At 33.8% G+C, this 13,092-nt stretch overlaps 1 pseudogene; it reads right to left on the reverse strand.

The window, feature by feature from the left end:
• Nucleotides 1-3,895: 3,895 nt before the first annotated feature.
• LOC100735856 (large ribosomal subunit protein eL6-like) overlaps nucleotides 3,896-13,092 on the reverse strand; it is an 85,715-nt pseudogene continuing 76,518 nt past the window's right edge.

Raw genomic sequence — 13,092 nt, forward strand, 5'->3', positions numbered from 1 at the left:
TTCTCAGATCCCCACCTAAAGGTCTACGGTCCATAGTTATTTACACAATTGTATATTGACAAACCTAATACCCTTGAAATGGAAGTTTCTTATCTCCACACACACTTGCATTTTGTTTTGTTTTGTTTTGCTCTAGACCTAACCCAGGACCTCTTGCATTCTACAAGATCATTATACCACTCATCCACCATCTTCATCTCTCTCTCCTAGTCTTTATTTCAGTTACTGATGTTTCTTGATACTTTGGCAACCTATCGAAGAGATACCTGTTCTACATGGCAAAGAAATAGAGCAAAAAAAAAAAAAAAAGTATGGTTCAAGAAGAGGTAACATGTAAACTAGATAACTTTATCATGCGAAAATGGGCTGAGTTGTTTGAGAATGATGTAGTATGAGTTAAGGAGTGTACTTCATATAGAAGAGCAGAGGAAAGCGTAAAGAGGAAGCACCACACTTCTGGAAGTGAATGCAATTCAGAATCAAGTGTGCATGCTTTTCCATGACTGGTGAGAGATATGACTGAAAATGTAGGCAGGGAATAGATAATGAGTAGCTTCATTTATGTATTTATGAGTTTGGATTTTATCATCCAAGGTCAGAGTTCATAGGCTGATTGCCCACAGGGTAGGGGGTGTTTTGTTTAGGTCATACTGTGTTTTAAATTTTGAATTCATTTTCAATACTTATGATTAAAAATGTTCACATTAAAATTGAAATTTGTAGCCTCTCTTGACTGAGAGTTCTAGCCACATTTTTTCACATTTGACAGGTTCTGCTGTCACCTCTTTGCAATAGTCTCCATCTGATTACTTTATTTAACTGTCACTTGTGCACCTCTTCAGCCCCTCTGGGGTTTCACAATTGCTACTTTTGCTTAGTATTATAGATAATCACTTAACTCTAAGCAGGGGAGTAAACATCATCAGATATTTGAGTCAGAAGATGGCTGTAAGAAAAATAGAAGTTGGGTTCTAGGCCATAGAAATGAAATGAATCTGAAAATTCTATGACAAGTTTGTCTTAGTTACTTTTCTCATTGCTGAGACAAAATATCTGATGCAAAGTTAAGGAATGAAAGGTTTATTTAGCTTACAGTTCATAGAAGTTTCAGTACATAATTGACCAGCTCCAAGACAGTATGGAACATGGCAGAGGAGAATAGTTCTTGATGTAAAGACTGTAGCAATGCAATAAGGAAGGGAAAAAAGGGACAAACCTCTTTCTGTTCCTTATATTATGCAGGCTAACTGCCCTAAGGCAGGTTTAGCACTCACACCCTTAATCTCAGCATTGGACCATGAATCAATCGTGATTCAGTCACCTCTGAATAGACCACGTCCCCATAACTGCATGAGGCTTTGGGGGGACATCTAGACACAAACTGTAACAAGTGGGTTCTGCTGTACCTAGGATTATAGAACAAACACAGTACATTTTCTTAGATAACATTTACTATCCTAAACCACTGGATAGATCAGAGGAGGCAACACTGTTGAAGTATTGAGGTGATAGTTGAGGACAAAGTTAGGGCAAAAGCAGCACAGAGGGACACAAAAGGCCAGAAATCAATAAAGCTTAATGGTTAATTGTATGTGGGCTATAAAAAATAGAAGGGATTTAGAAATGTTTCTGAATGGGTGATGAATGACAGGTTTTAATTTTACTAAAAATTATCACCTGCACATTAAAAGATAATTTTTCTTGAATTAATTGAATAGATTTGCATTTCACAGTGATCAGTTCATTAGATGGATTTTCACATATTGTTAATAATGATAAATCCATAAGTGATTCTTGAGTAAAACTCTAAGAAATATAATTAAACATAAAATGAATAGAAGCTTCACCAAGAACTTTGTGATTACTAGGAACAATTAGAGATTCTTGAAAAATGGGTCATGCTAAGTTGACTCATTGCTCATTTTGTTGTTAAGAACACTGGACTAAGTCAGGATCATATAGAGGTAGAATTTAAAAGAGTAAGATCATTTGTAAAATTTCTCAGTGCTAGTTTGACTTGATGTGTTCACATTATTTCTCAAATTCTATAAACTTTCCATTTTTTCCTAAGTATTCTCCATATCTCCTTAGTCTCTTTGTTCATGATATTTTCCATTTTTAAATTTAACTTCCTGTGCATCCCAGGTTGGCCCCAAACTTGAAGTGATGCTCCTGCCTCTACCTCTCAAGTGCTAGGGTTACAGGTGTGTACCAATGCACCAGGCTCTTAAAGTGTTTTCATTTGCTTTTCAGTCACCAATAGAGTGATTAAAGTTTTTTCTTTTACCTAGTAAATTTAGATACATCTAGTTTTCCTGATCTATATGACCTTTATTTAAATATCCACTATTTATTCCATCCTCCTCACATTCCTTTACCTTGATGCACACACACAGGCACACACACATACACTATCTATCTCTACATATAAGTATAGATATTATATCCTCTAGGTATATTCTAAGTTTTTATTTTTTAATTTCAAATTAATGCTTTTGAATTTCATCTTTATTATCAATAAAATTCTACAACTGAATTTCATGCCTTTTTTGGGGAAACTTACATCTTGCCTGTAATATAAGATTAAGAAATGACAGCATAGGCTTGATTCACACTTATGGTGATAAAATAAGATGTTAAAGAACTCCTGAGAGGGAGATACATTATGTTTGCCACATGGATGTAGATATTTAACATGATTAAAGTGAAATTATGAGTGAAAATAACTTTACTTCAAATTTTATCAAGTAGGCAAAGACCCAAGATAGTTCTGTTTGGGAATGGAAATACTTTTCACTTTTCTTTTAGTGTAAGTTAAAAACACACTTTGGAGTGAATAGGAAGACCATTTCTGTCCTCATTTTCATTAAAAAAATACAAAACTGCAATGCTTTAATTCCTCAGGAATAGAAAATGTAGGATTGACATAAGATTTACTCAAGTATGGAAAAAATCTGACCCTATAGCATCGTTCTCTTGCTTTTATGGCCATCTTGTGTTTATCTCTAAACTTCTATCACAGTTCAATGCTGTTTTCCTCATATCGAGAGGTGAAGGGTGACATAAGATAATTTTCTTGATTGTAAAGATTTTTGGTATCATATCAACTTATTCTGAAGATGAGTATTTTCCTTTGGCTGCATAAAAAAATAAGAGTAGGTACAGAAAATGCTAATATTTTGAGTGATGAAACTATTTTGATCCTGGTGATAATTATATAATGGTTTACATATTTGTCAAAGAGCTATTAACGAAAAAGACTGAAACTTACTGTAAATTGATTATACCTCACTAAGGCCTAAGATGTCAGTATTGAAACCAGAAAAGCTCCTATGTCATATTCATAGATCAGTTTACATTCAGATGATAACTTCCTGTTAATAAATTAAATGTTACTACTGTCACTGTATCTCAATTTTGTTTTCTTTCTGCTTTAAAAATTTGAAAGAAAAGGTACTAGGTTTTAAAACCAACTTAACATTCTAATCATTTGGTTTTCAGAAGTTTAAATGTAAACTTCAGTTAGTCATATTAAACTGGTTAACAAAATAAGTGCAGGACTGTGTCCAACGGGGTGATTCACATCTCATGTTCACATCCCTGTATAGTTCACTTGCACAGTGGATAGGGATGATCTTTGTAATCAAGAGAAGATCATCTTCTGAATAGTTAGAATTCTAATACTAAAGGCATTAGTCCTATGGAACTTTATCATATCAATATGTATCTATAAATTTTTCCTCAAAAACAAAAAAGCTTAAGTTTTATTTTACTTAGCATAATTAACTTTTCATCAAAATGACATAAAAATGTGATACTCCTCATATCTAAATTTTCTTATTGTCTAGAGCTTACATTCTTAATGTATCAGCTATTTAGGTTCTTAGTAAGAAATTTAGAACACTAATTTGTGAGGGTAAACTCCATTTGTCAGAGCAAAAACAGATTACATGTAGCCCCAGAGGTGAGGGACAACTTTGATTTTTGGTAAAATCTGTGAGTTCACTGCTTACTGTTGGACCTTGGGTTGCTCTGAAATCTGGTATCTGTCTGTCTTGGTGTCAAAGATCTCACCCTCCAGGTGTCTGTGATTCTGCAATTTCTTTTTGAAGTAAGTGTCTAGGTGTTTGCGGATTTTCATGTTGCTGACATCAATTTTTGTGGAGGTGGCAATGACAAATTTCTGGTGTGTTCTATGCAGAGAAATGTGATTAAGGTTAAGAGGTTCACTTACAAGTAGCAAGCTGCGGGACAGCTGCTTCAGGGAAACCACTCTCTTGCCTCTGTGGCGCCCAGTGAAGATAATCAAGCTGGTCTTGGGAATGATGCTGGCCCACAGTTTCCTCTCTCGTGCTGACTGAGGAATTTTTGCTGTGGCTCAACAGCTTTCAGAGCACATCATCAGTAAGGTGGTATCTAGGCATTTTGCAAAGCTTAATCACCAGGGTACCACTGTTCTTGTCACTGCTAACTGGTTTTGTGACAGTAGCAAGAACCTTCTTCTTTTTCTTCTTTGTGTTCTTTCTTTTATACAGTCTTTCTAGAACACATAGCAGATCAGGAGTATCCACCAACAACTCTAACCAGCAAAGGGTTTTAGCTGCAGTGGGGCTGCCTCTTCTTGGACTTTTTAGCCTTTGTTTAGCGTTTGTTATTATTTAATATCTTGATGATGGCATTTTTTCTGTGGTAAGGTGGAATCTCAGTGTTATTTTAATTTGCATTTCTCTAATGGCTAGTGATGTTGAGCTTTTCTTTAATGTATATTGGCCAGTTGTACTTGTCTGAAGTATCTATTCATTTCATTTGTCATTGTTTTGATTGGTATTTTTGTTTTGGGGATCAACTTTTTGAGCTGTTCATAAATTCTAAATATTAGTTCTGTAACTGACAATAGCTGGAGATATTTTTCCCATTCTGTGGTTGCTTTTAATCTTTTGGTTGTTTCTTTTGCTGAACAGAAGCTTTTTAATTTGATACGATCCCCTTTGTTCATTCTCAGTATGATTTTCTGTGCAACTGGAGTTTTGTTCTAAAAGCCCTTGCCTATGCTATGACTTCGCAGATTGTTTCTGTTTTGACATTTAGTTCTTTGATACACTTCGATTTCAGTTTAGTATATGGTGGGAAATATATGTCTAGATTCAATCTTCTGCATGTGGATAGCCAGTTTTCCTAACACTATTTATTAAAGAAGATATCTTTCCTCCTCCAGAGTATGATTTTGGTCCTTTTTCAAAGATCATCTTATATTGTTTAATATCCTTACAATTGTTTCTACATTCTTTATCCTGTTTCATTTATGCTCATGTCTGTTTTTGTGCCAGTACACTTCTTGTTTTATCATGGTAGCTTTGCAATATAACTTTGAGTCTGGAATTGTGGTGCCTCCTGCTTTGTTTCAGTTACACAAGATTGCTTTTGGTATTCTGGGTCTCTTTGGTTTCACATGAGGTTGTTTTCTCCTGTCCCCTGTAGAATGTAGTTGGTATTTTGATCAGGATTACATTAAATCTGTATATTGATTTTGGAAATATGGCTATTTTGACTATATTTGTTCTGCCTACCCAGGAGCAGGATGTCTTTCCATTTCAAGTTGTCCTCTTCAATTTACTTTACAGAGTACTGTAGTTTTCTTTGTAGAGGTCTTTCACTTCTTATTTAGGTTAATTTCTAAGTATTTAATTTTTCTTGGTGCTGTTAAGAATGGTAAATTTTTCCTAATGTCCTTCTCAGTGAATTCACTGTTAGTGTACAAAAATATTATTGATTTTTGTGTGTTGATTTTGTATTCAAGGCATATTGCTGAATTTGGTTATTAATTCTAAGTGTCTTTTTGTGGATTTTTTTTTTTTGAGTTTTGTAAATACAGCATTATGTTATCTGCAAATAGTGATTTGACTTTCTACTAGCTTATACATATCCATGTTTTATTTCTTTTTCTTATTTAATTGCTCTAATAATTTGAGGACTTTGTTGAATAGGACTGATGATACTGGACATCTTTATCTTATTCCTGATTTTCGAGGGAATGTTTTCAGTTTTTCCCTGTTTAATATAATGCTGGCGATAGGTTTGTCATACAGCGTTGCTTTTATCAGATTTTATCCTTCTTTACTCATTTTCTTCAGTGTTTTTATCATGAATGGATGTTGGATTTTCTCAAAGGCTTTTTCTCTCTGTATTGAAATAATCATGCAGTTTCATCCTTATTTCTTTTTATGTTATGTGTTATTACATTTATTGATTTGCATAGATTACACTGTCTTTGCATCCCTGGGATGAAGCCTGCTAAGTCATGATATATGCTCTTTTGATCATTTATTGCATTCTGTTTGCCAGTATATTGTTAAAGATTTTTGCTTTTGTGTTCCTAAAGATATTGGTCTATAGTTCTTTTTTTGTTGGATTGTCTGGTTTTGGAATCAGGATAATTCTTCCAGGAGTAACTCTTGGAATTCTCCTTCCCATTCAAATTCATTGAAGAGTTTGAGAGGAGTATTGGTGCCAAATCTTCTCTAAAGTTTTTGTAGAATGCAGCAATGCATCCATCTAGAGCTGGACCTTTCAATTTCATTGCTAGTATTGAATAATTCAGGTTTTGAAAGTATTCATTGCTGGTAATTTGTATCTAGGAATTCTGCAATTTATTGGTGTACAAGTTTGCAAAGTAGTTGTTAATAATGTTTTTTATTTTGGCACTGTTTTTTATAATCTACATTTTTCATTTGTAATTGTATTGCTTTGGGTCTCTATCTCTGTTAGATTAGCTAGGAGTCCACCTATTTTGCTTATTTTCTCAAAGACTGAACTCCTCCATTCATTGATTCAATTCACCAATTCTTTTTTTTTTTTTTTTGTCTCTCACTGATTTCTGCTCTGATCTTTATTATAGCCTTCCTGTGCTAGCTTTGGAATTGGGTCATTCTTGTATTTCTAGGTCCTTGAGGTACAGCTTTGGACTATTTGTTAGGGCTTGCTTCATTTCTATGATGTTGGTATTCACAGTTATAAACTTCCTTCTTAAGGCTGCTTGCACTCTGTGTCATATGTGAAGTATGTTGTCCTGGCATTATCATTTACTTCCGGAAACTATCTTATTCTTTGAGTTCTTCTGTAACACATTATTTATTTAAAAGTGTATTATTTAGTTTCTAAGCATTTGCATAATTTTTGTGGTTTCTTTTGTTATTGATTTCTAATTTCATTGCCCTAGGGTCTGATAATATGTGTGGTATAATTTCAATTCTTTTACTTTTATTTAAGATTGCTTTATTGGTTTTTATGTAGTCTATTTAGGAGAAAGTTCCATGTGCAGCTAAGAAAAATGTGTATTTGTTTTGGATAGAACATTCTATAGATATCTAGTAAGTACATTTGTTCAAAGGTTTAGTTCAACTTTGATATTTCTTTGTTGATTTTTTTTTTTTTGGTCTAGTAATCTGTCTATTGTGGTAGTGAGGTATTGAGTGAAGTCTTCTACTATAATTTTATGTTTATGTGGTTTTATAATACTTGTCTTATGAAACTGGTTCATCATTGTTTGGTACATATATGTTAATAATTTCTATCTCTTCCTGTTGGATTTTTCCCTTAACCAAAATGTAGTGGCTTTTCACTCAATCAGTTTTGATTTAAAATCCATTTTGACTCAATATTGTATAGCTGCACCTGCTTTTTTTCAGGTTCTGGTTACAATGAATGTTGTTTTCCATCTTTTGATTTTTAGTCTCTGTGTTACCTTTTGAGTTCAGTGTGTTTCTTTCAAATAGCATGTCATCTTACCTTTGTCTACTGTGAGTGTTTGACATAATATTTTGTCTGATATAAATACAACTATTTTTGTTTTCTTTTGGGTGTTATTTTTATAGATGTCTTTTTCTTTTTTTTTTTAATCTGAGAATCTGAGGACCTCACACTTGTCAGGCAGGCACTGTGTTGCTGAGGTGTACCTCCAGCTGGAATATCTTTCTTTACCCTTGCATTTTCAATTTATGCCCATAAATCTAAAGTGAATCTTCAGATAGAGTACACAGTAGAATCTTTTCAATCTTTCACCATATGTATTTGATTGGGGAGTTTAATCCACTTACATTTAAAATAATGGTGGTTAAGGACATGTGCTTGCTGTTTTGTTCTTATGTTTTGTAGTTCTCTTTCTTTGTGTTTAATGGATTTTTGTGATAGTGTGCTTTGCCTCTTTTCTCTTTAGTTTTGTGCATATACAGTATATTCTTTTTTTTTTTTTTTTTGTCTTTTTCTTTTTTATCGGTACCAGGGATTGAACTCACGACCGCCTGCTTGCAAGGCAGGTGCTTATGCCGCTGAGCTAAATCCCCAGCCCCATACAGTATATTCTTAATAGAGCTCATATCAAACATTTCATAGTTGCAGGACTCTGTTATAGACTGATTACAATTTAACTTTATCACATACTATACATGTTAAAGTTTTCCCACATGTATACCTTACATAATTAATGCCATATTTTAAAATTTCTTTTTATTTTGTTTTTCTACCCGGAGATTTCTGTGGTTGTAGTTAAATACTAATGTTGAAAGTTTGTTTGTCACCATTAGATTGTAATATACTATGATCATATTCTTTGTTTTCCTTTATTAATGAAATTTATGTTTTTATAAATAAAACTGACATTTTTCAAATTTGAACTCAAAGAACTCCTTTACTACATCTTGTAAGACATGTCTGATAATTTTGGATTATTTTGGAAAGTTTTTATTCTTCTTGTTCTTACAGGATAGTTTTGTCAGTTAAAAGATGCTTGGTTAGTAGTTTTTGTTTCAGCACTTGGAATATATAATCTGATTCTTTTCTGGCATATAAGATTTCTGCTGAGAACTGTGCTAATAGTCTTGTGGAAACTTTGGGCTTTTTGTGGTGGTTGTTGTTTGTCTTTAATGAATCACATTTCTCTTGTCATTTAAAAATTTTCTTTGTTGTTTAACAATTTAATTATAATGGTTTTTTTTCTGTCTCTTTCATTTTTACCGGTACCAGGGATCGAACTCACAACCGCCTGCTTGCAAGGCAGGTGCTTATGCCGCTGAGCTAAATCCCCAGCCCCTAATTATAATGTTAAAGTTAGACATCTTTGAGTTCAATTGTTTTGCATCTTTGACCTTCATGAATAAAGTCGTCCTTTTCTTTTCCTAGATTTGGGAAGTTTTCAGCTAATATTTTCCAAAGTAGATTTTCTGCCTTTTTAAAATAAATCTCCTTATGGTACTGCCTTAATATGTATATTGCTTTGCTTAATTGTGTTCCATAAATCCTGTATGTTCTTGTCACTGCTTTTTACTTTTTTTCTTTTCAGTACTACCTGAATAATTTCAAATGAGCTACATTTATGTTTATAAATTTTATTTTGTATATGATTGAGACTGTTGTTAAAGCTGTCTACTGATGTTTTCACTAGTTGTTGTACTATTCAGCTCCAGGATTTGTGGTTTCTATTTGTGGGTTCTATTTTCTATTTATTTCTCATTTTGTTCATATATTATCATCCTGATTTCGTTTAAATTTTTATATCTGTGAAACTGAGATTTCAGATGATTGTATTAGTAAGCTTTTTGGTTGTTGAACCAGATATCTGATACTCACAATTTGGAGGAGGAATTTCTTTTGGCTCATGTTTTCAAAGGACTCAGTGTATGTTTGCCTGCTTGTAAGGCAGAATGGAAGGGCATACCACTGTGCTATACCTCTGTGGTAGCCAAGAAGCAGAGCAGGGAAAAAGTGCCAGAGAGGAAGGGGAGACAGATGGTACAGATTCTTTGATTACATCTTCCTGACCCAGCCAGACACACCAAAAGTGCTTTGTTAATCCCTTGTGTGTCTCTACCTTAACTGTCAAAAAGATCATTTTTCATTTCTTGCTAAGCAATGCATGAGTCTTCATTTCTTTAGGGTAACTTTTGGGATATTTATTAGTCTTTTGTTGGTGTCATGTTTGCCTAATTCTTTATAAGCTATGCAACCTTGAATTGGTGTCTGTGAATTTGAAGGTACCTGTCTTCAGAGGCTGGTTCAATAAGTAATGTTCCTTCTGTTGATCATGTGACTGCCTTTGTGATTAAGCAGAATTGGAATTAGTCATGGGGCTGTTTCTGGAACTAGAGTTGAGTTCACGGATGACAGAGCTATTCCAAGGGTCATTGGTGGATATAGGTGGCTCCTCCAGGTCCCTGGTTAGTTCCTGAGTGGGCAGGATGGCCTCTAGGACTGTAATAAAACAGAGTTGTAGTTGGGCCATGAGGCTGCTTCAGTGTCTGTGGTTTGGTCTGAAATTGGCTGGCCTGTTACTGAGTGCACAAATAAGCATATTCCTTCTCTTGTGGTACTTTAAGTGAGTGGGGCTGCTGGTAGGACTCTGCCAAAAGTGGCAGAAATCAAGTCTTATGGAGTCAGAACTACAATCTGATCTATAGCTTGGGCCATAGTCAGCAAGCCTGTCTTTTGGGTGTGGGCCTGCCTTTTCAAAGCAGTTCCCTTCAGTCTGAGACTCTGGTGGGTGGGGCTTTGCAACCTCCTACCTGAGTCCCAAAACTCTCACAAAGGCACTTTTGTCCACACATGGCTGGCAAATTATATCTCTGGGACATCATGGTGGGTACATGCTAAGGACCTCTTATTCTGCCATATTGTTTATCATTTTTGGGGTTTCTGTTTGTTGTTTTTTAGTGGGATCATTTAGACATATTATTTAATAATGCTTTTTTCATTTATCTGTATATAATAGCTATCTTTCCATGTCAACAAGCATAGGTGTGTAGTACATGGATATCACTCCATATACTAGTTTTAACTTTGTCTTCTTTCCTTGTTTTTGAAAAATATTTTATAAATACTCTGTCATAAATAATACACAATTGACAATCTTCAACTCACCTTTTTCGGGAATAATTTTTAAAAATGGAATTGCATAATGACAGTTCAAGCTCCAAGAATGAAATCAGTAAATACTTGTTGACTACTCATCAACTGATCATTACTGACAAATCATTATAAGGACATGATTATTTTTTTACTTGAGTTGCTTAATGTTTTAGTGACATAAAGGTATATATATATATATTATACATATATTCTAATCAGGGGTCAAACTCATGACTTTGCACTTTCCAGGTAAATGCCTGAGCTATTGAGCTAAATCTTGGCCCTATAAGTGCATTTTTGAAGTCTTTCTAGTTAGTTTAACTATATTTTGAAGTGGCTAATTCAGCAAAGAAACTTCTGAGGATCTTTGTGGTATTTTTATTTAAACTCAATATAGTACAAATTATCAAACCTTTAATATTAATATCTCCTATGGAGAATACCAAAACATGGTTGCTTTTGTGGTTGATATTAGCAGCAGTGTTAAACACTGATACTATTCTTAATCAATGATAGGACGATTCTTTATAACTGCAGTTTGGTTATCACATATCAGAGAAAATGGTAAGTTCATACTAGAAATGAAAATCTTTTTTGGTAACTCAATAAAGATTATCAGTTGACTTTTTACGCTTGAGTGGTTATCTATTGACTTAGAAGTTCAGAGAAAGTTTTTTGATGAACCTGCATTTATACAAACTTATGAATTCTTAAAGTTATCATGATATAATAATATGACTTTCTAATATAAAATTAATATAGTACGGTGGTTCCAAGAATATATGGTCCTTGATATTTTACATCTTGAAGTGATTTGCCACTATTATCTCTGGAATAGTAAGTAATAACTTCTTAAAGTTATTCATTAGTTTTCTCCTTTTAAAAATGGGAAAGATCTTGGAGTTGTTCAAAGGATTAGATAAATTAATGGAAGTACTTACTAATACTAGACAGTCAAAAATATCAGTCCTTCTCAGTGATTGCAGTGATACCATAATCCTACTAGGCACTCATCAGGGCTGTGGTTATTGGACTGTTCAGTTTCATTATATCAGTAATGAGCTTTAAGCTTATTCTTCAGTAATGTAGAGATCTATGGACTTTTATGTGTAATTATACGGATAAAGCCACACTAATTTTACTGTTATGGAGTTTTGAAAAGTAGGGAAAGCTGTATTAACTGTCACTAATAACTGTAAACTAAAAGGAGAATTTTCTACAAGTCCTTTGGGGGAAAGAGTTCTGTTATGTGAGTGAAAATGGTGCTTTTCACTTGTCAAGTGCTAGTAATTATGCACATCTAATACTTCTTGATCTGTACAGTTTGTACAAGTAAATTAAACCATTTTTTTTCTCTGAAGTCTCATTGTCTCATGAAGACTTTTTTAAATCTCACAACTAGAGACAACTAACCAGAGTTTTAAAGGTATAATTTAACTTATTATGACTTTCTCACTGTGTGAATGGCTTTATGTAAGCTGACTAAAGGAAAAGTATGAAAAAAATCTTTTCTTGGAGGCCATATAAACTTTAATTTTAAACTCATTATTGAAAGCAATGCTAGGTTTGAATTAAAACATTGTAAAGCAATGTTTTAGAGACCCTGGCACAACTTCAGTTTAATTCAACTGATAAATATTAAGTGCATATTATGAGTCCAAATGGTGCTGAGAATACAAAGATGAATTTAACATGATGTGAATGCTAAGGGGTGGTTTGTATAATTTAATACAAGCTCCTGTCTGGACAGAAAAGGAAATTAAGTTGAAGAGACTTTCCCACAGCTAGTAGATACGTGTTATAGCCAACACTAGACTATTTGCAATTTGGTATTCTTCGTGTAGCCTTATGCTCAGTGACCCAAGGTTTTACAAAAGATACAGTTTTCACATTGGCTGGAGCTCTTTTGCCTGGGATATCCCAACAAAGCAAGGTTGGGAAAATTTCCATGATAGTCAGCATCTGAAAATAGCAGCCGGTCACTGAAGCTTTGTTCTTAACTCTGGAAGAATGAAAGAAATTCTAATTATACAACTGGCACTGGACAAATAGCCCTTCTCAACAAACATTTGAGTACTTACTGTGTGCCTGGTTATGTGTTATACCCTAGGAATATAAAATAGACCTGAATAGTCTCTATTACTAAGAAAATAATAATCTGATGAAGGCAATAAACTTTTAAAGAGATAATTGCTG

This window comes from Cavia porcellus, unplaced genomic scaffold (assembly GCF_034190915.1).
Source record: "Cavia porcellus strain 051 isolate PalLab524CR breed Dunkin Hartley unplaced genomic scaffold, mCavPor4.1 scaffold_8, whole genome shotgun sequence".
Classification (NCBI taxonomy): domain Eukaryota; kingdom Metazoa; phylum Chordata; class Mammalia; order Rodentia; family Caviidae; genus Cavia; species Cavia porcellus.